The following is a 6,000-nucleotide window of genomic DNA, read 5'->3' as shown; positions in this document are numbered from 1 at the left end:
GAAGAGCCTGCCTGTAATGAAGGGGTTAATGGAAGGGGTCTGCCTGTAATGAAGGGGTTAATGGGAGGTCTGTCTGTCATGAAGGGTTAATGGAAGGCTCTGCCTATCATGAAGGGGTTAATGGAAGGCTCTGCCTATCATGAAGGGGTTAATGGAAGGCTCTGCCTGTCATGAAGGGGTTAATAGAAGGTGCTGCCTCTCATGAAGGGGTTAATGGAAGGGTCTGTCTGTCATAATGAAGGTGTTAATGGAAGGCTCTGCTTGTAATGAAGGAGTTAATGGAAGGCTCTGCTTGTAATGAATGGGTTAATGGAAGGTTCTGCCTGTCATGAAGGGGTTAATGGAAGGGGTCTGCCTGTAATGAAGGGCTTAATGGAAGGGCCAGCCTGTAATGAAGGGGTTAATGGAAGGGCCAGCATGTAATGAAGGAGTTAATGGAAGGCTCTGTTTGTAATGAATGGGTTAATGGAAGGGTCTGCCTGTCATGAAGGGGTTAATGGAAGGGTCTGCCTGTCATGAGGGAGTTAATGGAAGGCTCTGCCTGTAATGAAGGGGTTAATGGAAGGCTCTGCCTGTCATGAAGGGGTTAATGGAAGGGTCTGCCTGTAATGAAGGGCTTAATGGAAGGCTCTGCCTGTCATGAAGGGGTTAATGGAAGGCTCTGTCTGTAATGAAGGAGTTAATGGATAGTTCTGCCTGTAATGAAGAGGTTAATGGAAGGCTCTGCCTGTCATGAAGGGGTTAATGGAAGGTTCTGCCTGTAATGAAGGGGTTAATAGAAGGCTCTGCCTGTCATGAATGGGTTAATGGAAGGTTCTGCCTGTAATTAAGGGGTTAATGGAAGGCTCTGCCTGTCATGAAGGGGTTAATGGAAGGCTCTGCCTGTCATGAAGGGGTTAATGGAAGTTTCTGCCTGTAATGAGGCGGTTAATGAAAGGCTCTGCCTGTAATGAAGGTGTTAATGGAAGGGGTCTGTCTGTCATAATGGGATTAATGGAAGGGCCTGCCTGTAATGAAGGGGTTAATGGAAGGGGTCTGCCTGCAATTAAGGGGTTAATGGAAGGCCCTGCTTGTAATGAAGGGGTTAATGGGAGGTCTGTCTGTCATGAAGGGTTAATGGAAGGCTCTGCCTATCATGAAGGGGTTAATGGAAGGCTCTGCCTGTCATGGAGGGGTTAATGGAAGGCTCTGCCTGTCGTGAAGGGGTTAATAGAAGGCTCTGCCTCTCATGAAGGGGTTAATGGAAGGGTTTGCCTGTCATAATGAAGGTGTTAATGGAAGGCTCTGCCTGTAATGAAGGGGTTAATGAAAGGTCTTGCCTGTAATGAAGGAGTTAATGGAAGGGTCTGCCTGTCATAAAGGAGTTAATGGAAGGGGTCTGCCTGTCATGAAGGGGTTAATGGAAGGGCCAGCCTGTCATGAAGGGGTTAATGGAAGGGCCAGCCTGTAATGAAGGGGTTAATGGAAGGGCCAGCATGTAATGAAGGAGTTAAAGCGGTTGTAAACCGCATATATAATTTTTTTTTTTTTTTTACCTGCAAGGCAAAATGCATAATCAGCTAGTATGCACCGCATAATAGCTGATTATGAAATACTTACCTCAAAACGAGGTGAACAACACTTACCTGGTTCACGCCGAGCGAGATGTCATCTTGCTCCGGCGTGTCTTCCGGGTATCGCCGCTCCAGCGCTCTGATTGGCTGGAGCGGCGCCGCTCCAGCGCTGTGATTGGCTGGAGCGGCGATGACGTCACTCCCGCGCATGCGCGCGGGAGATTTAAAATCGGCAAGGTCCGGCGGCTGGCGGATCTTCCGCCGTGGATCCCCCCTGCGCATGCGCCGCCCGCATTGCGAGGGGAATATCTCCTAAACCGTACAGGTTTAGAATATATTCTTTTTACCTACAGGTAAGCCTTGTTATAGGCTTACCTGTAGGTAAAAGTGCAAATTTAAGGTTTACAACCGCTTTAATGGAAGGCTCTGTTTGTCATGAAGGGGTTAATGGAAGGGTCTGCCTGTCATGAAGGGGTTAATGGAAGGGTCTGCCTGTCATGAGGGAGTTAATGGAAGGTTCTGCCTGTAATGAAGGGGTTAATGGAAGGGTCTGCCTGTCATGAGGGAGTTAATGGAAGGTTCTGCCTGTAATGAAGGGGTTAATGGAAGGTTCTGCCTGTCATGAAGGGGACATCAGTCACATCACCAGCCAGAGATTGTGAACGCGCACAGTGCACGCCTTCTGGGGAGAAGGGTCGCTGAGCACGCGCAGGGAGCGTGCACGGCACTGGAGGAGAGAGTATCATTTTGCAGTTAACACCGGCATGCCCAGCGAGCTGTGATTGGCGGAGAGCAGAAACGTCATATGTTTTGGATGTGAGGAGTCATGTGTTCAGTGTTCTTTGTTTTCCAGGAGAGCAGATTCTGCAATCACTGTGTGTGAGAAGACACTGAACCCCACTGTGACCCCCCACTGACTACAACCCCCACTCTGTCCTCTGTCCATGAGGTGAGTGCACACCACTACTAATATTATTATTGTATACATTCCTCTCATGTCTCTGTCTGTATTCAGTTTACATGTCATGTAATAACTTTCATAAAACTCAGATAGAAAGTTCCCTGCCAAGGTGCAGACAGAGGTGTCTCTGTACCTCTCAGATACTTCTAGTCACGTTGTCATTATTGTGTGACATGTCTGGACATTGTATAGAAATGCTGTGTGTGTGTGTTATGTGTACAGAGGATCCGGGGAGATAAATAGAACACAACTGAAAGGAAAACAATCTACACAACTGTATGATCATTTCCTTCCCTGATCCCTGGACTGGGCACACACTACACACAGGACACACACTACACACAAGACACACACTACACACAAGACACACACAAGACACACACTACACACAAGACACACACTACACACAGGACACACACACTACACACAGGACACACACAGGACACATACTACACTCAGGACACACACTACACTCAGGACACACACTACACTCAGGACACACACTACACACAGGACACACACTACACACAGGACACACACTACACTCAGGACACACAGTACACACAGGACACACACAGGACACACACAACACTCAGGACACACACTACACACAGGACACACACTACACACAGGACACACACTACACTCAGGACACACACTACACTCAGGACACACACTACATACAGGACACACACTACACACAGGACACACACTACACACAGGACACACACTACACTCAGGACACACACTACACACAGGACACAAGGGGTTAACCCAGGACACTGGACTCTGACAGCACTACCCAGGAAGATCTGCCTGACTTCTGATTGGACCTTACCATCATTGGAGACAGTTACTATTTACAGATGTATGCTATTATATAGTGTGTGGGTATAGACAGTTTTTGTGTTGGATAAAGACAGGAAGGGTGAAGTTGTTTTTCTTCCACTTCCTGTCCCAACAAGAATTAGAGGAAATTTCCCAAAGTGAGGGGAATTCCCCTGTGAGACAAGTGTCCCCTTTGGAAGGTTTCCGCTCACCTATTGTTCTGGCGACAACTTCATCTCTCCCTTTTTTCTCTGTGGCAGTGGTCACCAGTACAAATAAGAGGATGAATCTACCCAGTGGAGACACAGACAGCAATAAATACATGACAGAGGACCAAACACTTCCCTACTCTGTCCAAAAAAAAAAAAAGTTAATTCCAACCTTAGAGACAGTGTAGCTTGAATACTATTCCAATATTAATCTGTTTAACCATTTAAGACCCGGACCAAAATGCAGGTAAAAGACCAGGCCCTTTTTGCGATTTGGCACTGCGTCGCTTTAACAGACAATTACGTGGTCGTGCGACGTGGCTCCCAAACAAAATTGGCGTCCTTTTTTTCCCACAAAAAGAGCTTTCTTTTGGTGGTATTTGATCACCTCTGCGGTTTTTATTTTTTGCGCTATAAACAAAAATAGAGTGACAATTTTGAAAAAAATGCAATATTTTTTACTTTTTGCTATAATAAATATCCTCCAAAAACATATATAAACATTTTTTTTCCTCAGTTTAGGCCGATACGTATTCTTCTACCTATTTCTGGTAATAAAAATCGCAATAAGCGTTTATCGATTGGTTTGCGCAAAATTTATAGCGTTTACAAAATAGGGGATAGTTTTATTGCATTTTTATTTATTTTATTTTTTTTACTACTAATGGCGGCGATCAGCGATTTTTTTCATGACTGCGACATTATGGCGGACACTTCGGACAATTTTGACACATTTTTGGGACCATTGTCATTTTCACAGCAAAAAATCCATTTTAAATGCATTGTTTATTGTAAAAATGACAGTTGCAGTTTGGGAGTTAACCACAGGGGGGCGCTGAAGGGGTTATGTGTTCCCTGAAGTGTGTTTACAACTGTAGGGGGGTGTGGCTGTAGGTGTGACGTCATCGATTGTGTCCCCCTATAAAAGGGATCACTCGATCGACAACAGCGCCAAAGTGAAGAACGGGGAAGGCGTGTTTACACCTGGCTCTCCCCGTTCTTCAGCTAAGGGGACCGATCGCAGGACTGTAGCGGCGATCGGGTCCGCGAGTCCCGCGGCCGAGGTCACGGAGCTTTGGACCGGGTCACGGGAGCGCCCACCGCTGGGCTTTATACGTGCCATTCTGCCGACGTATATCGTCGTTAGGCGGTCCTTAAGTGGTTAAGGAATGCCTCCAGGGCATATAGTGGTGGATCAATTATGAGAAATGTGTTCCCCAATTTTATGTAAAAAATTGTTAGGGTGTGTATATGTATATATATATACATATACATATATATATATATATATATATATATGTATATATATATATATATATATATATATATATATATATATATATATATACAGAATCACTTGCCACTGTACAACAGTGCAGCACATCATGCCGCCTAAATGAAGTGTACAGAAAAAAAAAAAAGGAGCTGCGTGTGATGAGCTGAATCATGCACCACACTGCCCCCTACCTATCTGCTGGAGCGCTATCCATTCTAGTGTGAATTGACCCTTAAATGCCAAAAAAATGGACACGTCATTAAAAAAAAAATCACTGCTATGGGAACTATTTCTACTTTGAGCAATTGGACGTATGTGGTTTAGTATGCTGCAACTCTCACGTTAAAATGCAACAGTATAAATGGGCCCTTTGTGTTTTTGTTACTTTATTGATTAAATATAAGTTTTAAGGCCCAAGGCCATACACCACCCAGATCAGCGTATTTCTGCTGCAGTGGGTACAGCCAGGGGTTTCCAATCTCCTGAGGACAGAAAAATGTCGTACAAATCCATCACAGGTTGACACTGTCCACATGTTATTGCTCAAGGCGTATAACACCTGGATGTACCCACTGCAGAAATACGCTGATCATGGTGGTGTATGGCCATGTGAGTGATCCACTAACATATGTTTGTGCTATGTATCTAACGGTTGGAGGATTTAGGTGCATGTGTGTAGTGATATATATATATATTTATCTATAGCTATATACAATTCATATATACTGTATGTATGTATATATATATATATATATATATATATATATATATATATAAAATCTATGTATGTGTGTATATATATATATATACACATACACACACATGCATACATACAGTACATATATATATATATATATATATATATATATATATATATATATATATATATATATATATATATACTGTGTGTATGGGTATATATTGTATGCATGTATATATATATATATATATATATATATACACTGTATGTATGTGTGCATATATATATATATATGTATATATGTATTTATATATTCATATGCGTGTGTGTCTCCCCATATTTAGGCCTGAGCAGGTGCCTGTGAACACCATGTGACAGCCATAACAATAGAGAGCTCTTCTATCCTCTGGGGAACAAACCGTCTCTGAAAAGGAAGTTGTTCTTTAGAAGTGTGATGTAAATTCTGCTCACCT

General features: G+C 43.5%; 1 protein-coding gene across 2 annotated transcripts in view; it reads left to right on the top strand.

Moving 5' to 3' along the window:
* Positions 1–2,270: 2,270 nt before the first annotated feature.
* The window catches only part of KLHL24 (kelch like family member 24), a 118,040-nt gene continuing 114,310 nt past the window's right edge, over positions 2,271–6,000 (top strand). Inside the window, exon 1 of one of the 2 annotated variants that reach the window (XM_040348974.1) lies at positions 2,271–2,502. The gene's annotated coding sequence lies outside the window, so the exon portion shown is untranslated. The remainder of the gene's footprint in view (positions 2,503–6,000) is intronic. The other variant, XM_040348975.1, reaches the window with a different exon arrangement.

This window comes from Rana temporaria, chromosome 4 (genome assembly GCF_905171775.1).
Source record: "Rana temporaria chromosome 4, aRanTem1.1, whole genome shotgun sequence".
Taxonomy (NCBI): domain Eukaryota; kingdom Metazoa; phylum Chordata; class Amphibia; order Anura; family Ranidae; genus Rana; species Rana temporaria.
This window is presented reverse-complemented; position numbering and strand designations above follow the sequence as displayed.